This window comes from Bos grunniens, chromosome 13 (genome assembly GCF_055505025.1).
Source record: "Bos grunniens cultivar Pamir isolate PY7600 chromosome 13, Bosgru_T2T1.0, whole genome shotgun sequence".
Taxonomy (NCBI): domain Eukaryota; kingdom Metazoa; phylum Chordata; class Mammalia; order Artiodactyla; family Bovidae; genus Bos; species Bos grunniens.
In genome coordinates, this window is record NC_141177.1 from 48,108,770 (window position 1) to 48,130,832 (window position 22,063).

General features: G+C 46.7%; 1 long non-coding RNA gene across 3 annotated transcripts in view; it reads right to left on the reverse strand.

Moving 5' to 3' along the window:
* LOC147360941 (uncharacterized) overlaps positions 1 to 13,584 on the reverse strand; it is a 33,247-nt gene extending 19,663 nt beyond the window's left edge. Inside the window, exons 1-3 of one of the 3 annotated variants that reach the window (XR_015139517.1) lie at positions 13,434 to 13,581; positions 10,510 to 10,702; positions 8,097 to 8,424 (exon numbers count right to left, since the gene is read on the reverse strand). This is a non-coding gene — a long non-coding RNA (uncharacterized LOC147360941). Of the gene's footprint in view, positions 1 to 8,096; positions 8,425 to 10,509; positions 10,703 to 13,433 lie in introns of those variants that run through there. The other 2 variants (XR_015139516.1, XR_015139518.1) reach the window with 2 other exon arrangements.
* Between the last annotated feature and the right edge of the window lie 8,479 nt (positions 13,585 to 22,063).

Consider the following 22,063-nt stretch of genomic DNA (forward strand, 5'->3'; position numbering starts at 1 on the left):
CCATGGGGGTCACAAGCACATCTCGTGTGTTTAAAATCACTGGAAAAAGCAATCAATAACTCTTTTCTAAATCATATTTGTCTTAGTCTGCTTGGGTTGCTGTACCAAAATACAATAGACTGGGTAGTTTCAACAGCAGACATTTGTTTCTCACAGGTCTGGATGCTGGAAGTCCAAGATTAAAGTGCTGGACAGTGCGGTACCTGGTAAGGACCCTCTTCCTGGCTTTCAGGGAATCACTTCCTTTCTAGTCCTCACACAGCAGGAAGAGAGCAGTCTTAGCCTCATCTTCTCATAAAGCCTCTAATTACCTGCCAAAGGGCCCATCTCCAAGTACAGTCACATCAGGGCTTAAGGTTTCAGCATATGAATTTAGTGGGTGGGGGGACAGTTTAGGTCACCACAATATTCTTCTCTTATCTAATCCTTATGATAAAAACTATCTACTATTTGAGAAACCAAATCCCTTTTAAACTCATCTCCCTCTCAGTATTTCTGTCCTCACCATTCAGACCTGGCCTTTTAAGGTGCTCACCGCTAAGTCATGTTTGTCTCTTTGCGACCCTATGGACTGTAGCCCGTCAGGCTCCTCTGTTCCTGGAATCTTCCAGGCAAGAATACTGAAGTGGGTTGCCATTTCCTTCTCCAAGCAATCTTTCTGACCCAGGGATTGAACCTGTATCTTCTGTATCTCCTGCACCGGCAGGTGGATTCTTTATCACTGAGCCAGGAAGGAAACTCTTTTTAAGATAATTACCCCTCCAAACCAGATCTTCATCTAGTAAAGCAAGTCAAATCTGAAACCATTTCTGTGTTTCCTCAGGTGCTCTTTCCAGTAAAAGTCAAGCGGGAATGCATGTCCCTGAGCTATACCTCAGGGAGCCAGAAGTTTACATTAAGCTCAGGTAATGTTGCCTTTTGGAAGCTTGAGGAATCCTGCCACTGACAGAAAGTGAGATGGATGGAAGGAAGCAAAATGATCCGTTTATAAAATGTAAATTAATCAGAGCAGACAAATTTAAATTACATAGAAATATTTGGTCCCTGGAAATTACATCTCAGGGTGAGGGCCCAGGGATGACTAATAGGAAAAAATACAAAAGATGTATAGTATAAACCTTGATTCGTTGAGGGTGAGCAGGAAAGATCTTGAAAAATGCTAAGCTAGCCAATACGTGAATGGAGGCATTGATCTTCAGTAGCACACACTGTTTTCGATTTTTCAGTTCAAAAGTTAAAATTTACATCCAAAGTTTTGTTTCACTACCTCACACGTTGGCCAAATATCTCAGGGAGTCTTTTTCACCTAAGATCTCTCACAATTGACCCTATTATGAAGGACAATTTCCACTAAGAATACTCCTTTTTTAGGTTTTCCTTCTTTATAAATTCTTCAAAAGTAGACACACCATTTGAAACTGCTTTGCTTGCTATCTGTAACATAAAAGCAAGTCTAAGCGTGACAGAGGTCGCTTGGAAAGCATCTCCCAGCTTGTAGCTGTGAGCTCTCAGAAGGGGAGCAAGTTGCTCACACAAAACTGAAACCTTATGGTACAAATGGCATGGCTGTCAAATCAGGGCTGTTCAGTCATGTACCAAATAATTCAACAGAAGGACTGGGCCCGTGGGCCACCCAGAACTAAGTGCAAAGGCTGAAACAGAAAGTACACGGGGATGTAGCCCTGTACCCACATTCAACATAAATTTCACAAGTGGGTGGGACTTCAATGTGGTCCAGTTGTTAAGAATCCACCTTGCAATGCAGGAGACATGGGTTTGATCCCTGGCAGTCAGTTCAGTTCAGTCACTCAGTCATGTCCGACTTTTTGCCACCCCATGGGCTGCAGCACACCAGGCTTCCCGGTCCATCGCCAACTTCTGGAGCTTACTCAAACTCGTTTCCATTGAGTCGGGAATGCCATCCAACCATCTCATTCTCTGTTGTCCCCTTCTCCTCCTGCCTTCAATCTTTCCCAGCATCAGGGTCTTTTCCAAGGAGTCAGTTCTTTGAAGCATCAGGTGGCCAAAGTATTGGAGCTTCCGCATCAGTCCTTCCAATGAATATTCAGGACTGATTTCCTTTAGGATTGACTGGTTTGATCTCCTTGCAGTCCAAGGGACTCTCAAGAATCTTCTCCAACACCACAGTTCAAAAGCATCAATTCTTCAGTGCTTAGCTTACTTTATGATACTTTGCGGACAAAGGTCCATCTAGTCAAAGCTGTGGTTTTTCCAGTAGTCATGTATGAATGGAGAGTTGGATCCCTGGTTGGGTGGTCGGGGTGGGAGGAATTAAGATCTCATATGCCTCGGAGCATGTGTGCCACAAGTCTGTACACTGCAATGAAAGATCCTGCATGCCACAACTAAGATCCGATGCTGTCAAATAGATAAATTTTTCAAAAGTGAGTCACCATGGGCTGGGGTGAGGACAGCTCCATGTACTGAAAAGAACTTTCCCCCAGCCCCCGACAACTGGGAATACTTTCTTTGGATTAAGGCAGCTTGTCTCCTGAAAGTTCTTAATAAAAGGAAAAGAAAGTACTTGGGTGATGGATGCACGAAGCCATCATCACCCAATATCACCTTCACACAGGGTCATTCATTCAATAAGCGGTGTCTGAAATTCCATTTTTAGAAAGTCCACACTGGGCACTGAGAGGATGGATGGGATGGCTCTAGGATCACAGAACTTAAATGAGAGAACCTACATCCATGTACTTTGGAACCTTGGAGCTTCTTCCGGATGTTGTTCGTTCTGATGGGATTAAGAGCCTGACTCTGGAGCGCGACCACCTGGTTGAATTCAGGCTCCATCAAGACCAGCTGCTGTCCTTGGGAAAGTGAAATAGGCCTGATAAGAGTGGTTGCTTGAAGGGCGGCTGCAGCAATAAACCTGATACTTGGGAAACACCACAACAGCCTGTGTATCCAGCATGTGCCCTGTTTTTGTGGTTGTTTGTCCTGTTGGCATTACTTTTACTACTAGAGTGCCTCTGACATAGTCTAAGAGACCCATACATTGCTGGCTCATGTTCTTTAACAGATGATCTAAAATAACAATGACTACATAAAACAAATAGAACAAAGGTACAGACGTCCAAAGCTGAGTGGTGAAGGTTAGTGTTGGGGACAGTTGTGTGACCACATTCAAGTTCCTTAAACTTTCTAAGGTTTAGTTTGCAAACCCATGAGATGGGGAAATTAATATTTATGTTGTTGTAGTGATTAAATGAGGCAATTTATGCAAAATGTTTGGCAAGTGCTATGACAGTGCATTTCTTCAAGTGTGGCATCATTTTGAATTAAAAGACAACCATGCTGGCTGACCTGGGATACCCACTGGCTGGTGCTAGGAAGCACTGCCTAATGGGCTAGACACATTCCACATCCCTTTGGAACTGACACCTGCTCTTTAGGTTCTCAAACCTTTCTGCTTGACCCTGCTTTCTGAGTAAGATCTTCACTCAGCCAACAAACAAGTACTGAGTGCCTCTTTTTTTTTTTTCTTTTGAACTTTCAGTTTTGTTTTGGAGTATAGCCAATTAACAATGTTGTGATAGAGTCAGGTGAACAGCAAAGGGACTCAGCCATACATATACATGTATCCATTCTACCCCAAACTTCCCTCCCCTCCAGGCTGTCACATAACATTGAGCAGAGTTCCCTGTGCTATTCAGTAGGACCTTGTTGGTTATTCATTTAAATTAAATAGCAGTGTGTTCATAGGAGAAGGCAATGGTACCCCACTCCAGTACTCTTGTCTGGAAAATCCCACGGACAGAGGAGCCTGGTGGGCTACCATGGGGTCGCTAAGAGTGGGACACGACTGAGTGACTTCACTTTCACTTTTCACTTTCATGCATTGGAGAGGGAAATGGCAACCCACTCCATTGTTCTTGCCTGGAGGATCCCAGGGATGGGGGAGCCCGGTGGGCTGCCATCTATGGGGTCGCACAGAGTCGGACACGACTGAAGCGACTTAACAATAGCAGCAGCAGTGTGTTCATGTCCATCCCAAACTCCCTAACTATCCCTTTACCCCATCCTTCCTCCTGGCAACTATAAGTTCATTCTCTAAGTCTGTGAGTCTCTTTCTGTTTTGTAAGGAAGTTCATTTGTATCATTTCTTTTTAGATTCCATATATAAGATTTGTTATACGATATTTCGTATATTTAACTTATATGCAGAGTACATCATGAGAAACGCTGGGCTGGATGAAGCACAAGCTGGAATCAAGATTGCCGGGAGAAATATTAATAACCTCAGATATGCAGAAGACACCACCCTTATGGCAGAAAGTGAAGAGGAACTAAAGAGCCTCTTGATGAAAGTGAAAGAGAAGAGTGAAAAAGTTGACTTAAAGTTCAACATTCAGAAAACTAAGATAATGGCATCTGGTCCCATCACTTCATGGGAAATAGATGGGGAAACAGTGGAAATAGTGTCAGACTTTATTTTGGGGGGCTCCAAAATGACTGTAGATGGTGACTGCAGCCATGAAATTAAAAGACGCTTACTCCTTGGAAGGAAACTTATGACCAACTAGATGGCATATTAAAAGAGGCATTACTTTGCCGACAAAGGTCCATCTAGTCAAGGCTATGGTTTTTCCTGTGGTCATGTATGGATTTGAGAGTTGGACTGTGAAGAAAGCTGAGCGCTGAAGAATTGATGCTTTTGAACTGTGGTGTTGGAGAAGACTCTTGAGAGTCCCTTGGACTGCAAGGAGATCCAACCAGTCCATTCTAAAAGACATCAGTCCTGGGTGTTCTTTGGAAGGAATGATGCTAAAGCTGAAACTCCAGTACTTTGGCCACCTCATGCGAAGAGTTGACTCATTGGAAAAGACCCTGGTGCTGGGAGGAATTGGGGGCAGGAAGAGAAGGGGACGACAGAGGATGAGATGGCTGGATGGCATCACTGACTTGATGGACGTGAGTTTGAGTGAACTCCGGGAATTGGTGATGGACAGGGAGGCCTGGAGTGCTGCAATTCGTGGGGTTGCAAAGAGTCAGACACGACTGAGCGACTGAACTGACTGACTGACTGACTGATACGATATTTCTCCTTCTCTGTCTGACTTACTTTACTACTGAGTGCCTCCTGTATGCTCAGTGCTGGAGATACAAAGATGACCGGGACATAGTCCCTACCCTGATCATGAAATCACCTTGAACTTGCTAATGTGAGGTTTCTATGGTGCTTCCAGGTGGAGCTGGATATTCAGATCTAAGCTTTGAAGTGACGTTCAGACTGTAGATTGTAACTGGGCAGACATCCCAGGTTGTAGCCGATTGTAAGCGGGCAACACACGGCCCAGGACTGGGTGTAAAGTGAGAAGCGCTATGAGCAGCAGACGGGCTCTGGGATGTGGGTGTCCAGCAAGAGCAGAGGGTCTCAGAGTCAGGAGGGCAACTCAGGGGACCGTGGTCAGAAGCAGGGCAGGGGAGTGTCCAGAAACATGAAAGGACAAAGCACGAAAGCCACCAAGAAGATGGAAAAATGGCCCTTGGATTTGCAATAGGAAGAAGCCCCTTGACAGTTGCTCTGGGATGATCGGGGTGACAGTAAGAGAGATGGCCCAACGCAGGGGTCCTTTAAGGTGCATGTGTGAGAAGAGAAGAGATGTGCGGTGGGCAGTCCTAGGAGGGCACTGAGGGTCCCTGGGGAAGAAGGGCTGGAGGTTTTATTTCTGGTGATTTTTATTTTGGGTTTGGTTTTTTGTTTGTTTGTTTCCATGGGGAGAAAATGATCTGATGGTGTTTATAGGTGGAGGGAAACAGCCAGTAGGGAGAGAGAGGCTAGCTGTAAGCCCAGGAGGAAAAACTGACTTCCTCATGCCCTCCATCCCAGACAAGCCATGTGCTCTGGGCCCCTTCCTGCCTTCGCTCATTCTCACACTTCTCACCTATACAGCCTACTGAGTAAAAGGGAGAACTATACAGAAGTTTTCTCCATTCCCCAGCTTGAGCCTCTCAGATCTCCAGACTGCAAGGGAAGGAATTATACAGATTAAGTGTGTTTATGTAATTTTCTTTGAAATAGTAACCAGCCTTGCAATCGGACATCAGCAGATGAATGCATCTGATAAAGTGCAGCCGGTTCAAAGCAGTCATTCACTAGTGTGGCTGATATGTAAGTGAAGACTGTCTTCCTTCTGCACCTGAAGTAGTGGCAGGGATCACCATCTACCCATTATTCCCCATTTGAGTCTTCATATTTCCATGCCTGAACACTGGGTAGTGTGATTCTAGTATAGCCCTGTTCCAAACATGAGGTTAATACTTAGATTTATAAATCATCTACCTAATTATAACAGAGAATTTGTATGCATGTGAAGATATTCAGGCATAGAGTAAACAGTCTCTCTCTATGTGTGTGTGTGTGTGTGTGTGTGTGTATGTGTGTTTATAGGTAGGTAGGTTTAGTTGCTAAGTCATGTCTGAGTCTTGCAACCCCATGGACTGTAGCCTGCCAGGCTCCTCTGTCCGTGGGAGTCTCCAGGAAGGAATACTGGAGTGGGTTGACATTTCCTTCTCCAGGAGATTTTCCCGACCCAGTGATTAAATTCAGGTCTCCTGCATTGCAGGTAGACTTTTTACCAACTGAGCCACCAGGGAAGCCCTATATACAAGATTCTACAATCTTGATTATTGTAGAAAATATATTTGGATGACTTTCATTAAGGCCAGACCATGTTTAATAGGCCCATTTTAATACAAGAAGTATTGACTACATCCTTACAATTTACTCAACAGAAACCCACAGTTTTCTAGTTTGTGAATATCATAAACCTCAGGCGATGAAGCCCTTGGCAGGAGTGGGTTCGGCCCCTGCCATGGAGGGAAGTGGGATCTTTGTTGTCTTGATGCAGAGACATCTTAATGTCTTTATCTATATTTTCAGGAGCCTCAGGCCCCTGCACCTAGATTAGCTGATAGCAGGTCCCAGGGCCACTTAATAAACAGCTTTGAATTGAGTGGCATAAACAAGCAGAGAACAAACCCTACTACCTCCCAAGACCTAAGAAAGCACCAGTATACTGGTCCCTTCTGGCTCCTTCAGGGCCTGATAACATGCAGGGGTCAGTCTGGCACAGGGAGCCAGGCCTCCAAACAGAGGAGTCTCTCAAAAAAGACACGATTCGGTGACCATGTGTCTCCATTTCCAACAATCTTAACACACGTGCGTTTGGGGACAGCATTAGTCATGACAATGGCCAAGTTCAGAGGTCACTCAGAACCCCTGATGTCCTGTTTGCCCCTCTCTCCTTCCCGTGAGGCTGCCTTCAGATGGGAAAGATGAAAAGCTGAAATCAAACTGGTCACTTTGTTTCCACAGTTAGTTCTCAGGTTGAGAGACTCGCTGGCAGGAGTCAGGGGCATTTGTCCAGGAGAAGATGCTGCCGTATGTCTGTCTCCCCCACCCCCCTGCTCCTCTGAGGGCCTCTGTCTGTCTGACACCAGCATGCGCTGGCAATGATGTGCCCCGCACCTTCCATGTGTTCAAACACTCAGCAGTTTTAATTAACTGACTGCTGTTCCAAGAACCGACATCAAATAGTCTTGTGATCTTTCCTGGTGAAGCAGGAACCACTAGGTAAGGAGACAGGAAGCAGCCCCGCCCCCACCCCTGCTGGTTCCACTGAGCTGGGGCCAGAAACACCCCATAAACCCTCGGCTGTCATTTAATAGAAATAATGTCATTGGGGAGTTGCCACGGCCCAGTGGCCTCCCGCTGAGCCCAGACTCCGGGGGAGGAGGGGGTGATGCACGCCAGTTCTCACTGATCAACCGGTAAACCCTGGCCCCCATCCTACAGATAAAGCACAACAAAGGGGAGCTGCTGACCGCTGTAATAAAAAGGCGGTTCCAACCAGGTTTCTTTTTAACTCAGTGGAATGAATATTGTGAAAGAGTTGGGGAGCAGAGAAGTCAAATCAGGAGCTGAAACAAAATGACTTAATTGCTTTGCCACATCCACGCATTTTTAAAATGAGAGGTGCAGCGGGCAAGATTGCATCACCGAGATTTTAAAGCCTTGGTTACTGCAAGCAAACACAGCCGCAAACCTGATGGAAAGCCTGGCCAAGTTGAAATGGATGCGAGGTTGGCTTTATTACAGACGGGTAAAGAGGTACAATTCGTGGGGCAGACAGCTTTCGCATTCCTCTGGCCTGATGTCGTTTTTTAGACAGACGTGGGGTTGGACGTTCTGAGCCAAAGGATACGGATGCAGATCGCCCAGGCATGTGGTTCTGTTTTTCAGCTCTTCTGGAGGTCTCATTACCTAGTGACCCACTCTCTGGTTTTTTGTAGCTGAGCCTCGTCTGAATATTCATTGCAAGGACTGATGTTGAAGCTGAAGCTCCAATACTTTGGCAACCTGATGCGAAGAAAAGACCCTGATGCTGGGAAAGACTGAGGGCAGGAGCAGAAGGGGGAGACAGAGGATGAGACGGTTAGATAGCATCACCGACTCAATGGACATGAGTTTAAGCAAACTCCGGGAAACAGTGAAGGACAGGGAAGCCTGGTGTGCTGCGGTCCATGGGGTCGCAAAGAGTAGGACATGACTTAGCAACTGAACAACAACTCATCTTCCTGATTTAATTAACAAGCCTATGCTAGTCTCCCTCTGCCATGACTTTTCACCTCCAACATACAAAATGCAGAGCTGAAAGTGATTTGTGGGGACTAGTGGACTCTGGCCCTTCCAGAGAGTGAAGCCCTGCCTGTTCCATCTGTGGTGCAGGAACTTAGGCAGGTCAGTTTCTATGAGTTTCAGGTTCATTATCTCTGAAATCGAGTGAATGATATTAATACTCAGTGTACTCGTTATCTATTGATGCCTGAGCGAATTACCAAAACTTAGCCGCTTAGAACCCCAGACATGGATAATATCCCACATTTTCTGAAGGTCAGGCATCAAGAGCAGTTCAGCAGGGATGTACGGGTTCAGGACTTCCCACAGGGCAGGTGTGGGCTGGAGCCGCTTCTTCTGAAGGCTCGACCTGGGCCGGGGCTCTGCCTCCCCACACACGGGTCCCTCCTGGGGCCACGCACCCCCAAGCCTCAGTTCCTTCGCTGTGGGCCTCTCCTGAGCCATCTAGGTGTTTTCATGACATGGCAACTGGCATCCCCCAGGGTAGGTGATCTGAGGGACAGCACAAAGAAGCCACCATGTCTCTATGCTGAAACCTCGGAAATGACCTCGGAAATCACTTCTGCTGTGACCTCTTGGCCACACAGACCCACCTGGAGAAGATAAGAGATGGGGAGGCTACAAACGCTTGAAGCCCAGGGGGCAGGGGTCATGGGGGCGTGGTAGAGGCCACCAGCCCTGCCCCCAGAATGGGCCTTGGAAGCGAGTGTTGACCCTCAACCAACAGCAGAGACAGGGAACTGATAGAGAAACATATACAGAAAGGGGCAAGTGAGAGGCAACACTCATTCAGCCAAAGGCAATGGCACCCCACTCCAGTACTCTTGCCTGGAAAATCCCATGGACCGAGGAGCCTGGTAGGCTGCAGTCCATGGGGTCGCTAAGAGTCGGACACAACTGAGCGACTTCACTTTCACTTTTCACTTTCATGCATTGGAGGAGGAAATGGCAACCCAGTCCAGGGTTCTTGCCTGGAGAATCCCAGGGATGGCGGGGCCTGGTGGGCTGCCGTGTATGGGGTTGCACAGAGTCGGACACGACTGAAGCGACTTAGCAGCAGCAGCAGCAGCCTGTGCCTGACACTGTTCGGGGAACTTGGATCATATTAATACACAAAACCAAGACCACTGTGCTCATGCAGCTGACATTCCAGGGAGGGACACGGGCCATTAAAACAGACATAGTAAGTCAGTAGTTACGCAGCCTGTCACAAACAAGGGAGGACACACAGATGAAGGGCCACAGTAGAGCACGTATGGGAGATGCAGGTAGACATACTAAAAACATGGAGCTGGGATCGGCCTCCCTGAAACAGGAAGTGGAGAAGGAGTTTGATGAGGGACTGAAGCCAAGCTAATCTTCAGGGAAAGCGACCCAGGTGGAGCAAGCGGCAGGTGCAGGCCTCACAGGGAGATTACCTCTCACCTGTGATGGGAAGACGACTTGGGTGTGAAAGTCAAAGAGAAAAGTCCCGGGGTGGGACAAGATCATGTGGGGTGGTGGTTTAGCGGGGGCCTCCCAGACTCCCATTCCATGAGGGTGAAACTGTGCAACTGTAGAGCACAAGGAACTCAATCTTTTATAATAACCTACAAGGGAATTTTCAGTTATATAAAAGAATATGTATACACCCATTGTGCATGCATGGGTATATATATTCTTTTATATATCTGTATTACTGCCAGAATGTGAGACCCAGGTCTGTGCTGAGGCTGTGATTCTGAAGGCTGCTCCTGACCAATGACGAAGCAGAGAAGGGCTCCGAGGCACACACTGGTCTGGGAAACACGAACCCCTCTGCAGGACAGGAGCGGGGAGGGGGTTGCCAGAGATATGCGTACCTTCAGAGCCAGTGTCCTCCTGGCATCTGTCCATCTCCCTCTCCTCTTCACCTGGGGGCTGACTCACTTGGCAGCTTCATGGCTTTCCCTGCGTCCTCTTCCCTTTCCCGATGTTTCCTCATGGGCAGATTCCCTCACAAAATCTTCCCTCATTTAACGCCACCTTGGTGTCAGCATCTCAGGAGACAAACCCCTGGGAGAAATAAAAGTGGAAATGAGGCCGAGCGGAAGCCCCGCGGTGATCCAGGCAGCCTGAGGCTGGTGGGGGCTGGGGTGAAACATGGCGGGACTCTGCGGGTTCCAGCACAAATCCTCTCCATGTCTCCCCCACCCCTGCACCACCACTTCTTGCTTGGAGGAAATAAGAGTTCATTCAGACCCCTTGATCTTCCCTGAGTTCCAAAGGGAAGGTTCACACAGTTGCTAATCAGGGAAGGGAGGGGATACAGAGACAAGGGAGGAGCTGACAAGAAACAAAGTGCATCAAAAAGTCTGCCCAAAAAAGTCTACAAATAATAAATGCTGGAGAGGGTGTGGAGAAAGGGGAACCTCCTACACTGTTGATAAGAATGCAAATGGGTGCAGACACTGCAGAGAACAGCATGGATGTTCTTTAAAAAAACTAAAAATAGAGTTACCGTAAGATCTAGCAATCTCACTCCTGGGATCTAGCCGGAGAAAACTATAACTGGAAAAGATACATGCACCCTTATGTTCATAGCAGCACTATTTACAATAGCCAAGACATGAAAGCAACCTTCACGTCCATCAGCAGATAAAGAAGATGCGGTGCATATGTACAATGGAATGCTACTAAGCTATTAAAAAGAAGGAAATATTGCCATTTGCAGCAACATGGATGGACCTGGAGATTATCATACTAAGTGAATAAATCAGACAGAAAAAGACAAATAATCATATGATACCACTCACACGTGGAGTCTGAAAAAAAGTTACACAAATGAACTCATTTACAAAGCACAAAGGGACCCACAGACATAGAAAACAAATTTATGGCTACCAAAGGGAGAGTAGGGGAGGGATACATTAGGAGGGTCAGATTAACATACAAACCTTACTATGCATCAAATAGATAACCAACAAGGACCTACTATAGACCACAGGGAACTCTACTCAATATTTTATAATAACCTGTAAGGAAAAGAATCTGAATATATGCTATGGTGTGCTTAGTCCCTCAGTCACGTCCGACTCTTTGCCACCCTAAGGACTGTAGCCCACCAGGCTCCTCTGTCCATGGGGATTCTCCAAGCAAGAATAATGGAGTGGGTTGCCATGCCCTCATCCAGGGGACCTTCCCAACCCAGGGATCAAACCCAGGTCTCCCGCATTGCAGGCAGATCCTTTACCATCTGAGCCACCAGGGAAGCCCATTTATGTGTGTGTGTGTGTATAATTTTATGTAACTGAAACTAACATGACATTGTAAATCAACTATACTTCAATTAAAAAAAAAAGCAAATACAAACCTTAAAAAAAAATGGTGCAGTCATGGGACAGGGTTCTGTCTCCTCCTCAAGAAATACACATAGCAATATCTTTGGGTTCTTCTGTAGGAACTAAGGCCCCCACCCAGGTGGAGGATGGTGAATGCATGCTAAGTACGAGATTCCTGGAGCATCACCCTCTTACCTTACCACCAACCAATCAGAAGAAAGTCTACAGACAGTGGAAGATAAGGGAGACTCTGATTCCCTCCCCCAAACAATTCTCCCTTTAAAAACTTTCATGTTGGAGCAGAATCTTTGAAGTTGGGTTTCTGACAGGAGTTCACCTTCTCCCAGGTTTCTGGCCTCCTGAATGAAGCAGGCTTTCCTTTCCAACTCACAATCATTTCTCAAGAGCGGGAAGAAGCCAAACCTGAGTCTGGTAACAGCAGGCAGCCAGGAGGTAAGGAGTGATCTGATTCAGAGCATAGGTTGAAGGCAGAGCCTTTGGAATTCCTGGAGCATTGGAGGTGAGATGTGAGAAGAGGAGTCAAAGATTTTGCCTAAGAAGCTGGACTCGTACAGCTGCCGATGCCTGGGATGGGGGAAGGTTGTAGGTGGGGCAGATATGGAGGGAATTTGTACACATCCAGGTTGCTGTCTCCTGAGCATTCATGTGAAGGTATCCAGTAGGGAGTTGGATACACGTATGTGTGCTTTGGGAGAGAGGTCTGGGCTGGGCTAGACATTTGGGAGTTACTATATGGATGCTGTTTACAGACAGGGGGCAGGTGAAACCTCAAGGGAGCAAGTGGGGACAAAGAGGGAAGAGGCCAGGGATTCCAAGACAGACTGTCGGTAGCAGCGGGAGACCCAGCATGGAAGAGGCAGGACCAATGGGAAAGCGAAAACAAGAGAGGGAAGCCAAGTGAAGACTGTGAGTGGGGGTGACAGGCCCCTGAGGTCAAGCAAGCTGAAGGCTGAGAGCCGCCACTAATTTAGCAACATGGAGGTCAGAGGTCATTAGTGACAGTTAAGGAAAAAGATGGTCCTTGTCTTCCCTCTGGGGCTTCCCTGGTGACTCAGTTAAGAATCTGCCTGCAATGCGGGAGGCCTGGGTTCGATTCCTGGGTCGGGAAGATCCCCTGGAGAAGGAAATGGCAACCTGCTCCAGTATTCTTGCCTGGAAAATTCCATGGCCAGAGGAGCCTGGTGGGCTATGGTCCATAGGGTTGCAAAGAGTCGGACATGAAGAGCCCACCACCCCTCCTACATGGGGGTGCTCCCTCTCCGCCCCAGGACCCTAGACAGGTCCATACACCTGCCTTCCCAAGCAGCACTGAATGACCTAAACTCCCCTGCAGGGAGAGCCTTCCACTAGGACAAGTCACCAAGTCACCCCCTGCAGGGGGAAGGGGGGGAGTGGGGGAATGGGAGGGGGGACAAAGTGCCCCGAGTGGCAGCCGCCCTGCACACCTGAACAGATGGCTTCCGGACATGGCATGTCTCAGTCAAAGGCGAATGTTTGCATGGATGGACTTTCACCTGGGAGAACTCGTCTGTAGTCCTGGAAGCAGCACAGGCTGGACCAGAAGTGACACAGGCTGGACCGGATGTGACACAGGCTGGACCGGATGTGACGGGAGCTGATGGGAGAAGGGCCCAGCTCTTCCAGTTACCAGCCCTGTTGCTCTGCTCTCTCACCTCACCGTTCTGGGCCTGGGCTGCTTCCTCTGTGAAATGAGGGGTTTGGGCTGAGAGATTCTCCTGAGTCCTGAAGTGCAGCCAGCCATGTGAGCTCCTCATGGAGTTCTGATAGATTTCATTTTATCATAAGAAATTGTTTTAAAATTCAAGCGAAAAAAAAAAAAAGGAAAAGTAGATCTTATCTCCATAGTCTTATTAGACTGGTTGAAATCTCTGAGTTTTATTTGAGTTTTGGGGGGAGGAGGAAGAGAGCAGCTGCTGACCCCCATTCATCCACCCCCAGAGTCTCCATCTCAAGTCTTGTTGCCTGTTCAGTTAGACACAGGCAGTAGATAAAAAGATTTAAGAAGACTGCATGGGAGAAGACTGTAAGTTGAGAACATTCTACTCATTATTTTTTTCCCCAGGACTTGGGGAAAAGTTCAACCATCAAGAATTACAGTTCTGGAGTAATTCTAGCCACAGTAAGCTAGTTTTCTAGGCTAGAATCACTGGTTTATTGTTTAGTTACTAAGTTGTGTCCAGCTCCGCGACCCCAGGGACTGTGTGTAGCCTGCCAGGCTCCTCTGTCCATGGGATTTTCCAAGCAAGAATACTGAAGAGGATAGCCATTTCCTTCTTCAGGGGCTCCTCCCAACCCAGGGATGGAACCCATGTCTTCTGCCTTGGCAGGCAGCTTCTTTACCACTGAGTCATCTGGGAAGACCAGAATCACTGCTAGACAATCACTAATGCCCCCTCCAACTTTAAGTGTTTGAGATTATGCAAAGGGACCCCTTCTCCCCTTCAGCAGAGGGCCGTGGGGGCAGGCGGCCAGAGACGAAGCTGCCTTCAATACTGCAGTCTGGGCTCCTGAGGCTCCTGTGTCCCCAGAAGCTGATTGTCTTTATATTATTTTAGTTAATGAATTAAATAAGGTTCCGGGACTGGAGACAAATGGGACCTCCTGTTATGTTAAAGTGAGGAAGCCAGAGAAGAGCATAGAAAGACCATTTAAACTTTCAACACCAGAATCAAAATATGTGTAGAGACACAAACATAATATGTGTAAGCATCCCTTAGAAAGTAAAGCAGAGAAAGAAGAATCAATTATTTTTGCTCTCCCTGCAACCCCTTCCTCCTCTCCAGCGTCTCTGCTGAGGTGTTATTACCCTGATTGGCCTGTAGATGGCAGCCTAGGAAAGCAAAGATAAAATGATCGGATTTAATAAATTGAGCCCATTAAAAACTCAAAAGGACCAGATTCAAGATTCCAAAGCAAATATCACTTTTAAACTCATTATTGACAGAGGGGTTTCTGCAGAAAATAAGACCTGTGGCAGGCGATTTTTATTTTGGCTGGCTAAAAATTAGTTCTTTCACTAACACTTGCAGGTTATTATATTAGTTACTGCCACATCTGCAAAGTCGTCTCCATCACTGTTTCATTTTCACTCTCTGTATCAGAATCAGTCACTAAGGTTTTTGTCTTTTTGTTGGTCTAATATTCACATTGTCTGAATCAGAACTATATTCTGAAGAGCTATCATTTTTCGAGACACTAGTATATAGGTTGCTCAGACAATTAGAGAAAGTATCTGCTTAAAATTCACCAAAAAATTCTTCTTCACTCAAAATTTTGTGGTGTATCATTTTTGAAATTTTTATGGCAATAAGCTTGTGTTTATAATATATATAAGGTTAGAACAAAAACCCAACAGAGCAAAATGTGAATGGTAACGACAATCGTAAGTTATACAGTGAACCTTTGATCAATTTTAATCTCTAACACCTACAGACAGTGATGTTAACTGTATCACTCTCTGAAAACGTATCGAAACATCTCTAGTCAATAATGTGTTAAAATACAGCATCATAAGAGCATACAGTAAAATATGAAGAAAAAAACTAAGACAAGGAATTCTTGCATATAACCAACCACTTAACAAAAATCCCATTCAAATTCTGCCTAGAATTCTGAAACCACACCAGATCTACAGCTTACCTGGGATACATTTTTGCTAGTTCACAGTCACAGCACCAGTATGGATGCCTTGTTTTAAGCAATACATGCCAATGCAATAGGTGATTTCTTAAGTCTCCTAAGTCCTAAAATTCCCTGAATATATAGACTCCAGAAAAGCGGGGCAAATTCAGTTTTGTAACCTGAATGGTGTTTGCTGATAGATTTCAATGCAGTGTTCATTTTGACTATTCTGTACTTGCCTAGCAGCTCCTAACCTTTGGACCTACTGTTTGTAAGTCAGTGATACTTCCTGGATCCACACACTTGTGGGAGAGCGGGAGAGCCTTGCATGGGTGTCTCCTCCCCTGGGCTGGCTGCTCTGGGCACTGTCAGTGCCCTAAGGGACTGGGGCCTGACACAGAGCAGGTGTTAGAGGTGCTGGGTGAATTGCGCTGACTGCAGCGGAACCACCATGGGAATCACAGGTCCTTAAATGAGGCCACATCTCTGCTGCGACGGGTGTGGATTGCTGGACCCAGGGTTTCTGTGCCAGTGCAGGCCTGTAGTGTAGTAGCTTGGGCTGGGACCACCTGGGTCCACATCCCCAGAGAGACCTGAGTGCTGAACAAGGCACCGAGGCCAGAAGCCTCTTGGAACCAATATCCCAAAGGAAGAAGCAGTCCTCACATCCAAGGTCAGCCACACCTGAGGACAGCCAGCTCCTCAGCCGCAGTGATGGACCTGGTAAAACCAGGGCCAAGGATCCAAAGGACAAACTTCCGGTTTCAGGGATGAATGTCCTCCTGATGGTTTGCCCACTTAAAACCCTACTAAGTGAAGAGGAACTAAAAAGCCTCTTGATGAAAGTGAAAGAGGAGAGTGAAAAAGTTGGCTTAAAGCTAAAAATTCAGAAAACTAAGATCATGGCATCTGGTCCCATCACTTCATGGGAAATAGATGGGGAAACAGTGGAAACAGTGTCAAACTTTATTTTTGGGGGGGCTCCAAAATGACTGCAGATGGTGATTGCAGCCATGAAATTAAAAGATGCTTACTCCTTGGAAGGAAATTTATGACCAACCTAGATAGCATATTAAAAAGCAGAGACATTCCTTTGCCATCAAAGGTCTGTCTAGTCAAGGCTATGGTTTTTCCAGTAGTCATGTGTGGATGTGAGAGTTGGACTGTGAAGAAAGCTGAGCGCCGAAGAATTGATGCTTTTGAACTGTGGTGTTGGAGAAGACTCTTGAGAGTCCCATGGACTGCAAGGAGATCCAACCAGTCCATTCTAAAGGAGATCAGCCCTGGGTGTTCTTTGGAAGGAATGATGCTAAAGCTGAAACTCCAGTACTTTGGCCACCTCATTCGAAGAGTTGACTCATTGGAAAAGACTCTGATGCTGGGAGGGATTAGGGGCAGGAGGAGAAGGGGACGACAGAGGATGAGATGGCTGGATGGCATCACCGACTTGATGGACATGAGTCTGAGTGAACTCCGGGAGTTGGTAATGGACAGGGAGGCCTGGCGTGCTGCGATTCATGGGGTCGAAAAGAGTCGTACATGACTGAGTGATTCAACTGAACTGAACTGAACTGAACTGAATATGCAATTCAGAGAAAAAAAGTGTACTTGACAATCCAAAATGTTCACTGTTGAAATTTCTTTTTTAAAAAACGAAGGAGCTTTCATAACAAAAGAATTCATAGAGTTGGGATGAATCCTAATAACTCACCTGGTTAATTCCACATCTCCAGGCAGAGCAGCTCCTAAGCCATGCCCAAAACTGTAAAGGGACAAACCAAACACCCTTTCCTTTTCACTGAGCTTCCAGGGGAGATCTGACCAGATAGGTCCTCTGCCTCTCTGTCTTCACTGTCTGCACCTTTTTGTTCATGTTCAGCTGTGAATTGAAACAGACTTAACTCATATTCAGGCTCCTCTACTCTCTGGCTGTGTGAGTTTAAAAGCAAGTTACCTGCCCTCTCTGAACCTCGCTTTCTCCATTTGTAAAACCACTGTTAGAATACACCCCAATTAAAGGCGTTTCAAGGCTTGAATAAAGAAAAGCTAATGAATATAACGAAAAAGAAACAAAGTTTAAAATACAGAGAACAAAGTAGAGATTACAATTGAAAAGAAGGGAGGTGGGAGGGGCACAATAGGGGGAGGATTACGAAGGACCAACCACTAAGGTTTAAAACGGATAAGTTACGAGGCTCTATTGTACAACACAGGCAATGTAGTCAATATTTTTTAATAAATGTAAAAGGAATTTCCCTGGCGACTCAGTGGTAAAGAATCTGCCTGCAAATGCAGGAGATGCAGATTCAATCCCTGGGTCAAGAAGAACCCCTGAAGAAAGAAATGGCAATCCACTCCAGTATTCTTGCCTGGAAAATTCCATGGACAGCGGAGCCTGGCGGGCTACAGTCCATGGGGTCACAAAAGAGACATAACTTAGCAACTACACAACAATAACAAAAAGAGTATAACCTTGAAATTTTGTGAATTGTTATAGTGTACACCTGTGACTTACATAATATTATTCATCAAATTTATCTCTATTAAAAGATGTATATAAACCACTACACCTATAACTTGGTTCCTAGAGCTGATCAACAAAATATGGCCCCTCTCTCCCCTCCTCCCTGCGGTGGGATGGTGGGGTTGTCATAACAACAGGGGAAGCAGTAATGAAAAATGATGGTCTAGGGTACCAGACACTATTTTGCTCCCTTCAGCCCCTTGACATTAAAATCACCCCATGGCCCTGTATGGTTGTCAAATAACTGAACATTCATGAAGCTGACAAACCCAGCATTGCCCAGCCCGGAACATAATTCCATTTCACACACAAGTGTGAGCATTTTCCACATGGTTACAAATACTCTGGATGTTCTAGTACATGTTGTTGCTAATCAAAGGAAGATAGTTTTCTGTGCTATTTTTTACTTTGCTAAGAGTTGTTGGCAATTTTGTAAAATCTCATTAATCACGTTGAGTCTACACTACAGTCAATGAGTCACCCACACTAAGTACCTCTGTCCATCCACGTGGGAGCAGGTGAATTCCTGGTGGCTTTGAGCAGAGGGGCATTGATACCATCCATGGTATCATCCATCTTGTAGACATAAAAATGAGCTTCGAGTGAAGGAGGTTCTATTAACCATTCATTTTGAGATAGAAAAAGAGTTTTTAACAAGTACCCTATTATCAAACAGGGGCTCTGGGTCTGATTAGCCCCTGTCACAACTGGTATTCCCAGCCTTCAGCCCTCAGGGGTCTCCTGGGCTGTGCCCCCTGCCACATGTACTCCCAGGAGCCAGCCCTTCTCTGCAAGGGTCCCAGAGGCTGCAGGGACCCCTCTCAAGGCACCTCTGGCATCAGGCCTGGTTCCCAGCAACAACCAGTTTTTCCTATTTTGTAATTGAAGCCTAGTTGATTTATAATGTTACATAGTTTCAAGTATACAATATAGTGATTTGATATTTTTATAGATTATATACCTAAAATACAGTTATACAATTTGGCTATATTCCCTGTGCTGTACATTACTTGTTTGTTACCTATTTATTTTATACCTAGTAGTTTGTAGGAGGGCATGACAACCCACTCCAGTATTCTTGCCTGGAGAATTCCCACAGACAGAGGAGCCTGTGGGCCACAGTCCATGGGGTCACAAAGAGTCTGACGCGACTGAGTGACTAAGCGAAGCACAGCACAGCAGCTTTACCTCTAAATCCCCCTCCCTGATCAGCCCCTTCCCCCACCTCCCCTGGGAAAACCACTAGTTTGTTCTCTGCATCTGTGAGTCTGTTTCTATTCCGTGGAATCTAAAACAAAACCAATGAATGAAAATAACAAAGCAGCAGCCAGCTTTAAGTGCAGCCCCCAGGGGAGTCCCCTAGCACTCCCCACTAACCTGAACTTACCTTCCCTCCAGCTCGGGCCCCAGGGAACCACCCGCTCCCTCCCCAGCTGAGAAAGACCCCTGGGGCAGCCAGGGCAGATGTTTCCCCCTCCACCCCCTACGCAGAGCTCCATGCCCGGGCTCCAAAGGCTCCATGCCCCACCTGTATCACTGCTCCAGGATATCTGCTTTTTGTAACTCCCTAGACCATCCTTCTACCTTCTAGATCCATCTCTGGCTTCATGGCCCCTGGAATCTAGATAACAGTCCTTGCTGCCATCACAGCCAGGAAGGCAGGGGCACGCTGGAATTTACTAGAGTTTCAAAAACTAACAAGAGCACCCAGGTCCACCCAGAAGTTTCCATTTCTGACAACCTGGTGAAGAAATCCAGTAGAACTTTTGAATCTTTCCACCCGGCTTCAGAAAGTTCACCAGTGCTAAGAGCAGAGAAAGAATGCAGGATAAATGAAAGAATTCTTGTTCTGTATTGTGTTTCACAAAGACCCATTAAGGCGAGCACGAATCCATGCTACAAGGTCATGAAGGAGCCCTGGCTGGTAGACAGGGAAACTGAAAGAAAAACAAGCTAAAGTTTTGTGGAAAGTCCACTGGACAGAACAGACCAAGTGGATGTGCGGTGAAGTGTCGTCTGCAGGACCCTGTTCCTTTTCCTCTTGGGTAGTGGTGGGAAACCACAGACTTGCAGAACTGAGCCATGCGTGCTGCAGAGGGGACAGCATCCTGTGAGACTGGCAGGTGGAAGCAGATGACATAGCACGGGGAGGCAGGGGCCCTGGTGGGGAGAGTGAGACAAACATGGGTTTAGCAGGAAAGATGGAATCTCCACAACCTAAGAACGATGAAGCTGTTTTTGCAAAGCAGGTGTACTTCATGAGTTGGGGGACACCAAGGGTTTTTCTGACTCGTACAAATTATACTTGGGTTGGGTGACCCAACTGTTAAAAGGGATCTCAGCCTAGACAAATGAGAAGAAGTTTCCAAAAGCTAATCCCTCACCAAGCTTCCCCAGGGCCAAATCGCCTGGTGAGGATGTCCACTGTCTGGCCCCAAAGGCATGATTTGTCCTAAGGCTCTGGAAGAAGGGCTTCCCTGGTGATTCAAACAGTAAAGAATCTGCCTGCAATGTGGGAGAGCTGGGTTTGATCCATGGGTTGGGAAGATCCCCTGGAGAAGGGCATAGCCACCCACTCTAGTATTCTCGCTGGAGAATTCCATGGACAGCGGAGCCTAGTGGGCTACAGTCCATGGGGTGGCAAAGAGTCAGACATGACTGAGAAACTTTCATCTGGAAGAAGAGAGAGGTGGTTTGATTTTACAGACATCTTCCCCACTGTACATGGGTGAGGCCCAGGGAGGAGGTCCTGCCTCAATGGCCACCACCACTGGCCTCCAGAAACACGACTGTGTTGCGGGTGAGATGTGCAATCTACCTTGGGCTGTTATAACAAAAGAATGGCAAACTGGCGACTTAAACAAGCATCTGTTTCTCACGGTCCTCAGGGCTGGGCAGTCCGAGGTCAATGTGTCAGCAGATTGGGGGTCTAGCAAGGACCAGCTTCCTGGTTCCTAGATGGAATCTCCTGCTGTGTCTTCAAGTGGTGGCAGGGGCAGGCAGCTCTCTGGGGTCTATTCTCTAAGAGCACTAATCCTATCCCCACATGCTTTTATGAACAGGATTGTATGTGGTTTTATAGGAATCTATTTTAAGAAAACAAAGTGCCCAGCACCTTGAACAGACTCCACATGACACAGAATGATAGTTCTTTCATTTCCCCTCCATTCTTCCTCTGCTCTTGGTGCTGGGGACCCTTCTGAAGCCAGGTGGAAAGATTCAAAGGTTCTGCTGGGTTTCTTCACCTGGTTGTCAGAACAGACTCGCTCTCCTGTCACTCCCAAAGCTCTAGATCAGTAGTTTGGGCTGTTGGAGTAGTGTTCCTCAAACTGTAAGACACCCAGGAACCTCCAGGATCATGTTCAAACAAGGATTCTGATTCAGCAAGTCTGGGGCAGAGCCCAAGAGTCTGCATTTCTACCAAGTTTCTGGAGGGTGCCAGGGTTGCTGGTCTGTGCTCCATACTTGGAGAAACAAGAAGTCAGGCTGTCCACCCATAATTGATGTGATCTCGGGTCTAGCTCAATGGCTGTCGCTTTCACATTAGATCTCAGTACTGGTTCCCCCCTCCCTCCTTTTTTAATATATAATTTAATTTATTTATTTTTAATTGAAGGATGATTGTCCTACAACATTGTGTTGGTTTCTGCCAAGCATCAGCGTGAATCAGCCATAGGTATACATGTGTCCCCTCCCTCTTGAACCTCCCTCTCACCTCCCTCCCCATCCATCCCCTCTAGATTGTTAGAGAGCCCAGGTTTGAGCTCCCTGAGTCACACAGCAAATTCCCACTGGCTATCTATTTTACATATGGAGTGTACGTTTCCATGTTACTCTCTCCTCACATCCCGCCCGCTCCTTCCTCCCCCCACCCCTGCCGTGTTCCACAGGTCTGGTCTCTGTGTCCGT